Raw genomic sequence first — 15,998 nt, forward strand, 5'->3', positions numbered from 1 at the left:
CTAGCTTATATAGGATAATATATATATATGTTAAATATATATAGGAAAAACAAAAATAGAAAAAGAAGAAAAGAAAGAAGACTTATTCAAATGCTACATGAAACTTCTTAACCCTATACTTGTTCTGGATAAACTCAATCCATTTTCTCCATTCCAAAATATAGCGTTCTTGCGAATGATCTTTCAAATAGGCCGAAATCTTCGCCATCTCAGCCAGGTCGGAAACCTTTAAAGTCCACTATTCTATAGTCGGCAGTTCCTCTTTCTTCCAATACTGACCTATCAAAAGTCTTGCTGCCGTAATTAAATTCAACATCAACTTAGTGTCCACAACTGTAGCATCTGTAATTATTCCCAACAAGAAAAGTTGCGGACAAAACTTTATCCTCTGTTTAAAAATCTTCTGCATGTTCCACCAGACTTTTATCCAAAAGGCCTTAACCTTTTTACAAGTCCACCATATGTGAAAATATGTTGCGTCTTCATCACCGCACCTCCAACATTTAGGCTGATAATTCGGATACATACTTGCAAGTTTTTTAGGATCTAAATGCCATCTATAAAACATTTTGTAAAAATTCTCTCTTAGATTTTGAGCTTGTGTAAATTTTACATTCCTCACCCAAATCTTTTCCCACGTGTCCATTGTAATAACTTCCTGGATGTTTTGAGCCCATTTTATCATACAATCCTTAACAAGTTCTGTTTCTGAATCAATCTCTATCAACGCAAGATATATCCGTTTAATATGTGCTGGTCCCTGATTTCTGATTTGCTTTATCAAGTTTTCATCAGTCATTGTAAATCCATTTTTCTGGTCTTCTTTCCACCTGGCCCGTAACTGAGTATATTGAAACCAATTTTGAACAACCTTCTCTTCTCGCAAGAGGCTATATGATTTCAAACACCAAACATTTCTTTCCAAACTTAGGATCTCCTTGTACGTAGTCACATCATATTTGAAGCCAGCATGTATATTTTCTATTGCGTGTTTTGGAATTACCCACAATGGTATCTTGCAGTCTGACTTATGTCTATACTTCTTCCATACTCTCAACAATGCCTGTCTTAAAATATGCACTCTAAACACATTGTCTACCTTCTTGTCATACAACAAATATGCATGCCAGCCAAACAACAAATCGTGGCCCTCAAGATTTAATAATCTCTCTTGTGACAAATTAATCCAATCACTTATTCCTACTAATGCAGCAGCTTCATAGTATAGTTTAAGATTGGGCATTTTAAGACCACCTCTCTCACGAGTATCCTGCATAATCTTAAGTTTAACTCGTGGCCTTTTCCCTGCCCAAACAAATTTATTGATACCTCGCTGCCATTCCTCCAGATTAGAATCTTTCTTAAGAATCGGTATCATTTGAAATAAAAATAGAAATTTAGGCAGGACGTTCATTTTCACTGCTGCGATCCGTCCCAACAAAGACAATTGCAATTTTACCCAACTCTCCAATTCTTTTTGAATATTCCCCCATAGTTTTTCATAATTATTTTTATATAACTTTGTATTAGAGGGTGACAAAAGCACCCCCAAATATTTAACCCTTTTAACAATCTCAAATCCAGTTAATCCTTCCAAGAGAGCCTTTTGCAAAACTGTCATATTTTTGGCCAAAATTTTGGTTTTCTGTATATTAACTTTAAATCCAGAAACCTTCCCATATTGTGTTATTATCTCCATGAGGTCCACAACAGAGTTCTCTGACTGGGTCACTGTAACAACCAGATCATCTGCAAATGCTCTCAATCTATAATCCTGATCTCTAATTTGTATCCCCTTAATTTTTTCCGAATTCCGTATTTTAACCAATAATATCTCTAGTGTTAACACAAATAACAAGGGCGATAACGGACACCCTTGCCTTGTGCCCTTCTCAATATTACATACTTCTGTCAGACTATTATTAACTATAATTCGGGCAGTTTGTTTTTGATATAATGCCCTAATCGGTTGTAGAAAATTTTCCCCAAAATCCATTTTATCTAAAACTTTCATCAAAAATTGCCAATTCAATTGATCAAAAGCTTTTTCAGCATCTAGAAAAATTAGCGCCGCAGGGATCTGGTTGTTTTTTTCCAAAAACTCTAACACATCAACTATATGCCTCACATTATTTTTCATTTGCCTGCCACTAATAAACCCCGTTTGGTCCCCATGAATCACCTGTTGCAGAACCCTCATCAATCTATTAGCCAAAACCTTAGCAAATATCTTATAATCTGTATTTAAAAGCGATATTGGTCTATAATTTTTAACTTGAGTAGCATCTTGGTCCTCCTTCGGAATCAAAGAAATAAAAGCTGTTCTCCAAGACGGTGGCACCTTTCCCCCCCTCTGGATTGTCTGGAACAGTTCCTTTAACGGTTTCATCATCTCTAATTGTAAATTTTTGTAATAAGCCGCAGACAAACCATCCGTACCTGGTGCTTTATCCACCTTCAATTCCTTAATTGCTGTAAAAATTTCTTCTTCTGTAATTAATTGATTAATCTCCTCTTTTTGTACTTGCGTAAGAGCCGGGATGCTAGCATTCTCCAAATATATATTAATGTCCTTTTCATTAATTTTCTCCTTAGCATATAATTTAGAGTAAAAATCCACAAAAGCACCCTTGATAAGGTCCTGTTGAAACACAACCCTTCCTTTATACTCAATTTTGTCTATATTAGAAGCCCTTTGTTTTTTCCTCAGTCTATAAGCTAACCATCTACCTGGTTTATTAGCGTTGCAAAAAGTGTTATGCCTGGCAAACCGCAAAGTGGTTGCCACTTGATCAGCCATTAATTTATCAAATTGTCCTCTTAACAGTTTAATAGCCTCCTTAGTCTTCACATCCTCTGAATTCAAAATCAAGGCCTTTTCTTTTTCCTTTATTTCATTCTCCAGTTCTTTCCTCCTAGCTTCCACAACACGTCTATGTTTATTATTCATATGTATCAACACCCCTCTCATGTAGGCCTTGCTAGCATCCCAAACCATATCCATAGAGGTACCCTTATTCATATTAATTTCGAAAAAATCCTTCATCCGCTGTTTGCATTCTTCCACATTTCTCTGATTTCTAAACAAATTCTCATTTACGCGCCACGAGCGCCTGTCTCTATTCTCCTTATCAATCTCTAGCCAAACTGGACTATGGTCAGAGATAGTTCTTGCACAAATCTTCACCTTTTTAGTCCTTAAAAAAATCATTAGTCAACAAAATAAAGTCAATCCTAGAAAAAGATTGATGTCTGTCAGAATAAAAAGTATAATCCTTCTCCTGCAAATGTCTCTCACGCCAAATATCTCGCAGTTCCAAGTCATCCTTCATTTCAAAAAAGGATTTAGGCAGTCTAGCATGACTTGGGACACGCTTAAAAGCTCCAGCCTTGTCCATCTGTACATCCAAAACACCGTTCCAGTCCCCCCAAAAAATAAAAGATTTATAATCCAACTGGGTAAGCTTTGTATGAAGTAAACTAAAAAAGTCAGCTTGTTGTTGATTAGGAGCATATAATCCAACTAAAAGCGTCTTTTTACCTTCTAACAGCAGCTCTACCATAACGTATCTTCCATGCTTATCTGCTTCAATTAAGTCTGCTGTTAAGGCACTTTTAACATAAACAACCACTCCATTTTTCTTATTCATTGCAGAAGCAACAAATTGCGTACCCAACCTTGAGTTCGATAAATATTTTTGATCCACAGCTCTAATATGCGTTTCTTGCAGACATATAACATCTATCTTGAATTGTTTTAAATATTGAAAAACTTTCTTCCTCTTCTGTGGTGAGTTTAGTCCATTAACGTTCCAGGTTAAAAATTTAGTTGCCATGCATATCCTCCCAAAGCTCTTGAAGCACTGCTTTGATAGGACTATCCTCTTTAGGCCGTGCTCCTCCCACTGCTTGGCTCTTTTGCTGGTCTTGTTCTTTTATTATTTTTGATCGTTTTAAAGCAGCACGCGTTACCCTTTGCTCTCTAGGATCATCCAAAGAAGTTATAGCTTGATCTCCTCCAGCACCCTTTTCCTCTGCTTCAGCCTCTTGATGTTCTCCTTCTCCAGATCCCTTTGCAGCTTCCAGGAGTGTTGATGGAGTTGCTTTTAAAACGTTGTTATAAAAGTCACGCGCTTGCTTCACAGTAATCAGCCGGTACCTTTTACCTTCATGTATCACCATCAACCCAACTGGAATCTCCCATCTAAACCTTATATCTCGTTGCTTGAGCTCTTGCACAAGAAATGTAAAATCCTTCCTTTTCCTTAAAATCTTTGGAGGGATTTCTTTTAGAACCAAGACTTCTTGATCAGCAATCACAACTTTAGCATCATAGGCAGCTTGTATAACTTCATCTCTAATTTCCCTTTTTGCAAAGTAAACCACCACATCTCTAGGCAGCTTTCTCTGTCTAGCAATCCATGAATTCACACGAAACACTTTGTCCATACCTCCTCTTATTTCAGATGCTGGCTGATTCAATACCACTTCAAGAGCCTCAGAAACCAGCTGCTTTAAATCCTCCTTAGTATTCTCTTTCAAGCTTCTAATTCTAACAGCAAACTGCATCTGGTAATATTGAGCAAGACTCAGTTCTGTTTCCATTTTATCTCTTAAATCTTCATTCTCCAATACTTTTGCTTCTAATATGGCATTCTTTTGAGTCAAATCTTCCACTTTTTCATCCAAGTCTTCCACACATTCCGCCACTTTATGCACTGAAGACAAAATGTCTACCTTCATCACACTGAACTTCTGTTCCATCCTCTCTTCCATTCTCTCCTCCAGCTTCTCCAATTTCTCCTCCATCTGCGCAAATTTATCACCCATTGATTCCAAAATTACCTAGGCATGTTTTTCAAGAGCATCTCGTAAATCCTTCGGTGTCAATACATCAGGAGGATGCAACGCCTGCAATGATGATTGTTGCACCGGAGAAGTTCCACCGCTCCGAAGAGTTTTAGGGGGAGGTTTAGCCGCCATCTTTTACTTTCAATTGTGACGCAGTTTCACTTTAGATTTAAAAAGTCCATCAAGCTCGAGAGTAAAATAAAATAATCCTCTTCACCTTTTCCTCTTGTACCGCTCTGCCTGCTCTTATTAATCCATAGTCCTTCCTTCAGGCAGGGGTGGTCGCAGACGCCTGGCTCTGCTCCAAGAACTCCGGAGCAGAGACGCTGACCAGCTGGGAGTAACCCAGGCTACGGGGGAGTTCAATCCTTCAGCCGCCCAAGCTCCAAGCTCAGGCGGCCTCGGAGAACTCGACCCCTACCTGGGGCCTCACCCCCTCCTCTTCTCCCGAGGAGGGGGCTTCAAATTCGCCCGAACAGCTGATCGGCGCTGTTTCGGGCGAAAATCACTCAGCTGAGCCGCGGGCAGCCCAGGAAGGCTGTCTCCGGCGCCGCGCAGTCACCGGAAGTCGCTCCTTTCCACTTATTGCCCGAAACCACAATCTCTCCTCGCAGCGGGGAGGGGGAGGGGGAGGGGGAGGGGAGGGGGGAATGGCGGGTGTGCAAACCAGCAAGCGTGGAAGAGATCACAAGGCGGAACAACGCTAGCTGGAAAGGAACCCCGGGACTCCTCCAAGTGTGGTTGTGAGTCCGGGAGAAGGATTTCCTTCCTAAGCCCTTCACTGCACGGCTCCGTGTTCCTTGACACCTGGCCCTTTCCCCAAACACCGCCCCACACCCCGTCGCAGGACCCACTCAGCAAAGCCCCACAATAGCAGCCTTCGTTCAGGATCTCCTTATAAAAGCATTTGTTTCCATTTGTCCACAGGACAACCCTGCGAGGTAGGCTGATCTGAGAAATGAGGTTGTAGGGCTGAGGGTGAACTTCAGCCTGGGTCTGTCCCAGGCCACGCATTGCCTGGGCCTGGAACCTGAACCAAACTGGGTTTGTCTCCTGCTTGTAGACTGAAATTCTGGGGGAGGAGAAACGCTCAGGTAGAAGGGGATCCCTCTCTCCAACTTCTGAAAAAGAAAAAAAAATTCTTGGCACCTGAATGGGATTAAGTTGATGGTGTTACCTAAGGCAATGAAATGTCTGCAAACTGTTCCAAAGGTTATTGGGTGCATCTAGCAGTGTGTGGGTAGTAAGCAGCAGGCCCCAAGGCTTGTTCTGGATGGCTCCTCTGAGTTTTCTTAATGTTTCACAGTCGACTTCTGAATTGATGGTCTAATCAAGGTACTAGTAATGGTGTTCAAAGCCCTACATGGCAGGGGTCCGGAGTACCTTAGGGAACACCTGCTGCCGGCATCAACTTCCCTCCGCCCTGTGCGTTCCCACAGAGAGGGCCTCCTCAGGGTGCCACCGGTCAGAGAATGTCGATTGGTGGCCCCCAGGGGGAGATCCTTCTCTGTGGGCGCCCCAGAGCTATGGAATCAGCTACCGGTGGAGCTAAAAACATACTTTTTAGCCGCGAGCTAAAAACATACTTTTTTGAACAAGCTGGCCTGGCCTGATGAGGGGACTGGGGGGGGTTGTTATTGTCATTTTATTGGGGTTTTAAGATGTATTTTTAGTATGGGCATGTATTTAATTATTTTTTTAACTTTTGTAATCCTGTATTTTTATTCTTGCCCTGTTCACCGCCCTGAGTCCTTCGGGAGAAGGGCGGTATAGAAATATTATTAAATTAAAAAATTAAATTAATCGCTCTCCATGGACCCAAGAACTTTTGAGGCTGTTCTGTTGGGAGGTTTTTGATCACCGCCCCCCCAGCCCAGATTTGGCGCAAAGCGACAATGAGTAAGGAATTTCAAACCTTGTAGGATGTTATGACAAGGGCCTCAATTTGAATGGCGATTATGTCAAAAAGTTGTGTCACCTTGTAGTTCCTGGCAGGCCGCCAAGAATTCTCTGGCATTTTTCGGATTTGGCTTGACCTAAGGATGCTCACAAGGGATGCAGGTGGCTCAGTGGGTTAGGACGCTGAGCTTGTCGATCATAAGGTCGGCAGTTTAGCAGGTCGAATCCCAAGTGTCGCGTAACAGAGTGAGCGCCTGTTACTCATCCCAGCTTCTACCAACCTAGCAGTTCGAAAGCAGGTAAAAATGCAAGTAGAAAAATAGGGACCACTACGATGGGAAGGTAACAGCATTAGCGTTAGGAGATGTCCTCGGACAAGCACCGGCCCCCTAGAGTCGGAAACGACTAGCACATGGGGAACCTTTACCTTTACCTTTTTAAGGATGCTCACAGTTTCCCAGTTGAAGGTATGGTGGCATCTATCCAAGTAGGCCACCAGTAATTCTCTGGTATTTTTTGGATTTGGCTTGATCTAAACATGATCACAGTTTCCCAGTTGAAGGTGTGGTTGCATATATCCAAGTATTGTGAAATGAAGGTGGTTTCATCATGTCTTCATCATGAGTGCTAGCTGACATTCAGGGATACAGTCTGCTGCTCTTCTTCCTGTTTATCTACGTAGTGCTGTTAGAGGCCTTACAGTGTATGTTGCGTAGCAGGCAGGTGAGAGACTCGGAAAAAGAGAAAGTGGAAAACTATGCATGACGGCTGAAAAATTGGAGTTTAAAGAAAAGCTGGTCCCCTGTGTCTCCTGGTGTTGGAATAACCATGATCTCTGTTCCTATACATGTTGCTGGTTAGTACTTTTCTGGCTAGTACTTTTCTACCATGGAAAGTCTTCAGTGAACCATGTGTAAGGAAGTAAGCCATAAACCCAGAAAACAAAGAAACCTAGGAGAGAGGCCATTTGGCTACAGCCAGATAAGGGCATAATCACAGTATTCCTTCACACCATTGGCTATTCCATTTAAGGCAAATTCTGACGCCTCCTGCAAATGATTGGTCATTACTGTATTTGAATCTACCTCTAACACCTATGTCTATTTAGGATAGTTTAGAAGAATACATGTGTAACCATGATTGGTCTATTTGAATAACAATAAAATGTGATTGGTTGCTTTTGCTATAAATAAACAAGGTCCACTGCTCCGGGGAGTTCAGGGTTCAGGGTCCAGTATTCAGTGTGCATCCCAGGAGCAGCGGGGCCCTTCCCCCGAGAGATCTCTGTGTCCTTCTTTCATGGGTGCCAACCCTGGGCAGGAGCAGCCTCTGCCCAGCTTCACCAGCAGCTAATTTCTCAACCCGGCTGCAGCAGCAGCAGCATCCCAGCAACAGCAGCTTCCCTGCTTCCCTGCAAATGGTGACCCCGACGTGATTCTGTGGAATACGTCTTCAGCCATCCATACTCATTCGCCCGACGGTGGCCGTGACTCATCCTCGTCCGTTGCTAGACGCAGGAATTTTCGTGAGTATGGGTGGAAAATTCTCTCAACAGCAGACAGCGTATCTGCAGGAGTTGAGGGAATTAATTGATAATGGCAGGAAATTGGCTGCTTTTAAAACAGGCAAGCAACCTCCCCCTGTTAACGTGTGGGAACAATGCCCAAAATATCCTGAAAAGGGATCACTCAAATTGGCTACATGGACCAAATTAAAAATTTTAAACTTGTGGAGGATCATAATGGAATGTTTAACTCTCCACTATGCATGTTTTAACCAGATAGGAGGGACGGGCAAAACATTGGCCTTCTCCGTGCCGCCCCCACCCTATGAAAAATCAGAAAAACTTCCTCCTCCCTCTGCTCCCGACCAAGAGGAAAAAACCTCTGAGTTTGTTGCCATCACTATCCCTAAACCCACTCCTTCCCCCTTCCCTCCTCCTCCTTCCTCAGATCTCCCTCCGGAGAAGCTTCCTCCTACCTCTTCTCTTTGCCCTGCTGTGCCTGTCCCTCCCTCTGCTCCCGACCAAGAGGAAAAAACCTCTGAGTTTGTTGCCATCACTATCCCTAAACCCACTCCTTCCCCTTTCCCTCCTCCTCCTTCTCCAAATCTCCCTCCGGAAAAACTTCCTTCTGCCTCTGCTCCAAAAGCCTCTGAGTTTGTTGTCATTTCTAAACCTCCTCCTCCCTTCCCCCCTCCTCCCTTCCCCCCTCCTCCTTCTCCAAATCTCCCTCCTCCGCCTCCCAGCCCCACTCAAGGGGCACCTTTTGTTCATTCTATGCTTGCAGCTCATGCCTCCGGGGTATTAGATCCAGAGGATTTAGAAACTTGTGCTGCCTATCCTGTCACTTTTGTACTTCCTCCGGCTGCTGCGGCTCCAGCTGCTGCTGCCCCCCCACCACCTCTACCTGCACAACCTGTTTATACTCCTCTGACTCCAAAAACTATTAAGGACATTAAAGCTGCTGTGACTCAATATGGCCTTCATTCTAAATACACTATCGGCCTAATCACAGGTTTGAATTACCTTGGCACTCATATGACCATCACTGATTATCGTGTGCTGTTTGGCCACGCCTCTTCTGGCTCCCAGCAGGGAATCTAGAGGGGGGGCAGTCAGCCAGCCCGACAACAAAGGCTGACATTTCTTTTCCTCTTAATGCTTCTAACCCCTCTGAACTTTTCACTGATTCTCTTTTTCATTCTCCCCCCCCCTTTCGCATAGTCGCCTCAGAGGAGGTTGAAATTAATTTCAATTGATAACTTCTCAGGATTCATCATGGCCACCCCCCAAAGGGGAGAAGCCACCAAACATGTCATTAATCATTGTATTCGGACCTTTGCAGTGCTGGGATGTCCAAAAGAACTCAAAACAGACAATGGCCCTGCCTACAGCAGTCAAGCCATGGCAGAATTTTGTCATCATTGGCAAATAACACACACATTTGGAATTCCATATAATAGCCAAGGCCAAGCCTTGGTGGAAAGGGCTAACCAAACCTTGAAACATGCATTAGATCGTTATAAAAATCAGAATGGGGGAAAACGAAACCCCAACCTCCCAGCAGTGCAAGAAACTCTTAACCTTTGCCTCTACACTCTGAATTTTTCAAACTTGACTGGCCATCCCTTAACCACAGCCGCAGAGCGGCATTTTTCATCTCCAGTTGCAGATCAGCCTAAACCCAAAGTGTGGTATCGCCAACTTCCAGACCTAACTTGGAAAGGCCCCGCAGACCTTCTCACTTGGGGAAGAGGCTACGCTGCAGTCCAGCTGCCAGACAAAGTGCTGTGGATCCCAGGTCGCCACGTTCGTCCGTATCATGCCTCCACAAACACAACTGCAGAACCCATTAAAGATGACAGCATGGTTTGTGACTTTTTTCAGCTTTGTTCTAACACCACTGACTGATGCCACTAAAACACAATTCCATCTGAAAGCTTACCCCAGATGTCAACTCCACTTCACCAGCTATCCCATCCCGTTCTTTACAATGACTCACACCTTTGACATTGTTTCCAGTCAAAAATGACTCTTTTCACACTGTTTTTGCCCCATCGCATGGACCCAGAAGGAACAACCTGTTGTTAACAACGAGTCTACCATCATCATCCATGTTGCCACTAATACTCAGACTGAGGGACAATGTGAACTCTGTAGCTCATGTTCCTGTCCAAATTTGGAATGGTTTCAACTTTCAGAAATTATTTGGCTCCTGGTTTCCCAAACTACCTGGTTTACAAGCTATTGTAGCTTTAATTGGTATGATTGTATTAGGATGTATTATTTTACCTTGTGTCTTGCTTATCTTTATCGAAAGTATTACTAACAGTATCCTATCTTTATCGAAAGTATTACTAACAGTATCCTATCTTTATCAAAAGTATTACTAACAGTATTTCTTTGATAGCTGAACAGAGAGCTGTTAAACAAATTAATTCCTTATGGCACAGTAAGTATCAATCCCTTCCCCAGGAGGATTCAGAAGAGCCTAATGCTCAATTTGAACTAGAGACTCCTTTGTCTCCTAAAAGAGGAAAATAAAAATGCCTTTTGGGCTCGTTCGCCTCTTGACTCTCCCGAAGGTGCGTCTCTAAAGAGCCCATCCCTCCTCAACTTTGAAGCGGAACATACAAATTCTGCATTTAAAACAAAAACGGAGGAGATGTTGGAATAACCATGATCTCTGTTCCTATACATGTAGCTGGTTAGTACTTTTCTGGCTAGTACTTTTCTACCATGGAAAGTCTTCAGTGAACCATGTGTAAGGAAGTAAGCCATAAACCCAGAAAACAAAGAAACCTAGGAGAGGCCATTTGGCTACAGCCAGATAAGGGCATAATCACAGCATTCCTTCACACCATTGGCTATTCCATTTAAGGCAAATTCTGACGCCTCCTGCAAATGATTGGTCATTACTGTATTTGAATCTACCTCTAACACCTATGTCTATTTAGGATAGTTTAGAAGAACACATGTGTAACCATGATTGGTCTATTTGAATAACAATAAAATGTGATTGGTTGCTTTTGCTATAAATAAACAAGGTCCACTGCTCCGGGGAGTTCAGGGTTCAGGGTCCAGTATTCAGTGTGCATCCCAGGAGCAGCGGGGCCCTTCCCCCGAGAGATCTCTGTGTCCTTCTTTCATGGGTGCCAACCCTGGGCAGGAGCAGCCTCTGCCCAGCTTCACCAGCATCTCAACCCGGCTGCAGCAGCAGCAGCATCCCAGCAACAGCAGCTTCCCTGCTTCCCTGCATCCTGGAAGTATTCAAGGGAAAGGGCAGGTGGGTCACACACACACACACACACACACACACACACACACACACACACACAAAGATGCCAACAGGAGGCAACTGGACTTTCTTGTTCTTCTTTGAAGAGGTTTTGTTTAAAAAAAAAAGACAAGCAGTGAGAACTTAAGATAATGATATTAAAATTAAGCCTGGTGGAAATAAACGTTCCCCCTTTATCCTTCCCCTTAGCAAAAAAAACCCCGCCAGGTCATCCAGTGAATCTGATTGGTGGATTGAAAAGGGGGGAAAAGAAGCTTCCCAACCCCAAGTGCAAATTTATTAGCACAGGATCTGGTGATACACGGAGGCTGATTTAGAAGGAGCAATAACAACCAAAGTGACACAATGGTTAAGGGAATCTGGCTTCCCCAGGGACTTTGCTTCTTCAGCTGTGACCGGATGGTGGGGAACGGAAGGATTTATCCTCCTTGCAGCCAGCTGGTCATTTGCCGTCTTTTATTTAGAAGGTCCTTGAAGCCATTCGGAGGCTCATCTGTGTCCTCAGGGTCACCAGAGTAGTGCAAATGGGTGGGGAGCCTTCTGGGCTGCGGGATGTTTTTCTGCCCCATTTCCCATAGTTCCACAACGTTTTCTGGAAATCCGTTCATAGTTTGGGTGTCCATCCCAAAGTCTTCAAAGAAAAGCAAAGGAAGTCCAGTTGCCTCCTGGAAAAGCATCTTTGAGACGAGTGAGAATCTCCCTGGACGTTCAGGGTCACCTGCCTGACAAACGGATCTCAATGTTGGACTTGGTTGCCCTTCGGGTGAGATTCAAGGTGCTGGTGATGACCTATAAAGCCCTAAATGGCTTGGGTCCGGGATATTTGAGGGAACACCTGCTGCCGGCATCAAGCTCCCTTCGTCCTGTGTGCTCCCACAGGGAGGGCCTTCTCAGGATTCTGCGGTGGGTTATTCCCAGGGGAAGAGCATTCTTTGTTTGCGCGCCGGCCCTATGAAACCAATTTCCCACAGAACTTAGGACTGCCCCCGACCTTTGTTCATTTCGCCGGGACCTGAAAACCTGGCTCTTTGAGCTGTCTGGCCCAGACTGAGGGGTTTTAATTTTAATTGGGTTTTAGTTTTAAATTTCAGGGACTTGATTTAATTAATTGTTTTAACTGATTTTAATTTTTGTATGTTATCCTTTTAATCCTCCCTGTAAACCGCCCTGAGTCCTACAGGAATAGGGCGGTATATAAATTTAATTAAATAAATAAATCGACTGGTGGCCCCCAGGGGGAGGGCCTTCTCTGTGGGTGCCCCGGCACTATGGAACCAACTGCCGGTTGAGCTCCGGATGGCATCGGACCTCCGATCCTTCCGTCGCGGGTTGAAGACCCACTTGTTTGAGTTAGCTGGTCTGGCCTGAAGGGGAATATGGGTTTTTAATTGGTTTTATTATTTTACTATTGCTGTATTTTAATTGGGCATGGTTTAATTCTCTTTTAATTTTTGTATACCTATTTATATATGCCCTGTGAACCGCCCTGAGTCCCTAGGGAGAAGGGCGGTATAGAAATCCAATAAAAATAAAATAAATAAATAAAATAAATAAATAAAATAAATAAAATAAAAGCAACCACGAGGCTCACCAGCCTGATAAAACAGTTAGCAAAACGGGCCACAGAAAAGACATCAGGAGGAGAAGGAATCAGGATGAGGCCCGATCGCTAGTAAATAAAATATAATCACAAAACTCTTCACCGTCCTAAATGTAAACTAATAACAAGAATAACGCTGCACTTATCAACACCAGAATCAGAAATATTGCACCTTCTGAGAGTCCAACATATTGGAAGAGAGAGCCTCCCCAGCCCCCTGCAGTTTATCTGTAACATCATCCATGCTAGAAGGAAGCTGGGCTTGCTCTCCTTTTACATACTAGTGGTTGGCCCTGTCAGTGTTGGTGGGGGTGTTCTTGGAGGCTCCTTGATTGTTTACTCTTAGCTTGTCTCTATTGCTAATTGCTCGATTGGGAGGTTGTTTCCTTGATTGTGTTATTCTTGATGTTCATGTTTGCTCATGTAGGTGTTGGTTGCTGCTTAAGATATGGTTTGGTATTCTTGTTTCCTTTCGGGTTTTTGGATTGTAGACGTTGTTTATCTCTGTGCAGTGGCGTAGCGTGGGGGGTGCAGGGGGGGCCAGCCGCACCGGGTGCAACATCTGGGGGGGGCGCGCTCGCACTCGCAGCTCTCTGCCCCTGCCTGGCTCACTCACTCTCTCTCTCACTGCAGTGCTGGCTGTGGGGGCCATTCCCTCACTGTTTCCAGGATGGCTTTGCGGGCCACATGAAACCACTTTGCGGGCTGGATCTGGCCCCCAGGCCTTGTGTTTGACATGTCTGCCTTAGAGCTTCCTGAGTTGCAAACCAAGCCACTTTTCTGAAATGCCTTAGAGGCGCCTCCTCCTACGTCTATGCGACCGCGCCTACGCGACCGACCGAGGCTCCGTGTCTCAACATGCCATTTCTCCTCCTGGCTAGGGAAATAAAAAATAAAATAAAACCAGGGCTGCCAACTCTTCTCCAAAGAGCCCCTCCCTTCTCTTTGCCCCTCCTGCCTGCCCTCCAACTCTCCTGACGCAACTTCTTTCCCCATTGCTGTCCCTGCCTTCCCCACCCCCTTATATATAAATCAGACCAGCCCCAGGGATAATGTATAGACTGGCTGAGTTGTCGCTGCCCAAAGAACAGGCTGTCGCTCTCTATTCCGCTCTTTCCTGCCGAATGCGAAGGGGAAGGGAGCAACGAAATGAAACTCCTGGTGAGTCCGGGCCAGACTGCGCTCAGCCCCCCCACAACCCCCAAGACCTTCAGGGGGTTTGCCCCAGGGGAGCCTTTCCTGGAGATTGTGGCTTTGCGACAGTAAATGTCCCAAAGAGGAAAAGGAAAGAACAGAAGACTCTAAGAGGGGAAAGGGAAGGGGGGAAAGGAAGGGGAAGGGAAGGGGAAGGGGAAGGGGGGAAGGGGGGAAAGGGAAAGTGAGAGGAAGGGAAGGGGAGGGATGGGAAGAAGAAATGGAGGAAAGGGAAGGGGAGGGGAAGGGGAAAAGGAAAATGGAAAGGGAAGGGAGGAAAGGGAAAGGTGGAAAGGGAAGCAGAAGGGAGCGAGGAAGGGAGAAAAGAGAAGGGGAGGGGAAGGGGTGGGAAGGAGGGAAGGGATTCTCTTCTGGGGCTCTTGCCGAAAGTCTTATCCAACAAACGAACACGGAGTTCTCCTATTTCTAACCATTTGATTAAAATGCCCGTTCACGCAACACGCCTCACCTGCTCTTCTGCTTGCTAAACTTGGCTGCTCGTCACCCTCTAGTCTAGAGCCTTTTGGCGCTCGTTGGGGGGTCGCGTCCGGCTAGGACCCCGCTGGCGCCCCCTTCCTGGGGGTGGAAGAGAGAAAGAGAAAGGGAGCGGCGGAGTTTCGCGGACGCGCAGGCTTTGCAGCGGGGAAAAAAAAAAATCTCCCTAAGGCATTCAGCCCTGGAGGCTCCGGGGGCGAATCGTGGGACAAAAGGAGCGGGGCTTTACTTGGCATACAAAAAGGTGACATATCTGGTTCCAGGCGAAGGGGCACGGATGTCCGGTGTGCGACCCACCCCGCTGCAATTGCTTCTGTACGCCACCCCTGCCAGTTGCTTGGCTCGCCGCCCTGACAGCCCCCCCATCGCGCTTTCCCCCACCCCCCAGCCTCACAGCTGCCACCAACTCCCTTTGGTTGTTTTTTTTTTTGTATATATTTTATTGGTATTTGTATATATTTTATTGGTAGTTTTTAACATAAGTCATTCAGTAATTTCAGTAATTTGCAAACAGTATGGTGTCTGGGTAGCATTTATAAGACAATCTTTAACAACTGATTTCTGTGATCTATTTTCCATATGTTAATTTCTGTTGATTTCCCCTTTCCACGAGGAATCTTTCTTTGCAAAACATCAGATTAAAACAATTCTCATTATTTTGGTAAACAATTAAGTGCATAGTTTTTCCAATAACCCTATTTGTCATTTTAGTTGCCTTAATCCTGTAATTTGTAAACAGTATGTTGTCTGGGTAGCATTTATAAGACAATATCTATAATCTATAGAAGAATGGACGTTGAAAGTTTCGAACTTGGCAGGAATGGCCAAAATCTCGGCATATGTGAAAGTTCACTCGCAACAGAGAGATATAGTGGAATGGAGAAGATGGATTGATTAGATTCAGAACAAATATGGGACTACAAAGTATCGTTTATTTTTCGAATAGTTATTAGTTATTATAATTAGAGGATATATTACTTATTTTTTCTATGGCTAAGGAGAGTTAAAGTGCGATAGGATTTAAAGAGTAGTTATAGTAATTAGAATATTTTAGAGTAAGATTGTATGGGAAAATACCCTGTATTCAGCTCTGGGAAGTGGGGGTGCGGGGGTGTTGGGAAGGGAGGGAAGGGGAGGGGGGTGGGGGAGTTGGGGTATAT

At 44.4% G+C, this 15,998-nt stretch overlaps 1 protein-coding gene across 1 annotated transcript in view; it reads right to left on the reverse strand.

Annotated features, from left to right (window-relative positions):
- The window catches only part of LOC308661363 (major histocompatibility complex class I-related gene protein-like), a gene marked incomplete at its 3' end in the record, with an annotated part of 43,098 nt that overhangs the window by 13,138 nt on the left and 13,962 nt on the right, over nucleotides 1-15,998 (reverse strand). The window lies entirely within an intron of this gene.

The sequence above is a fragment of the Vipera berus genome, assembly GCF_964194415.1.
Source record: "Vipera berus genome assembly, chromosome: 2".
NCBI lineage: Eukaryota > Metazoa > Chordata > Lepidosauria > Squamata > Viperidae > Vipera > Vipera berus.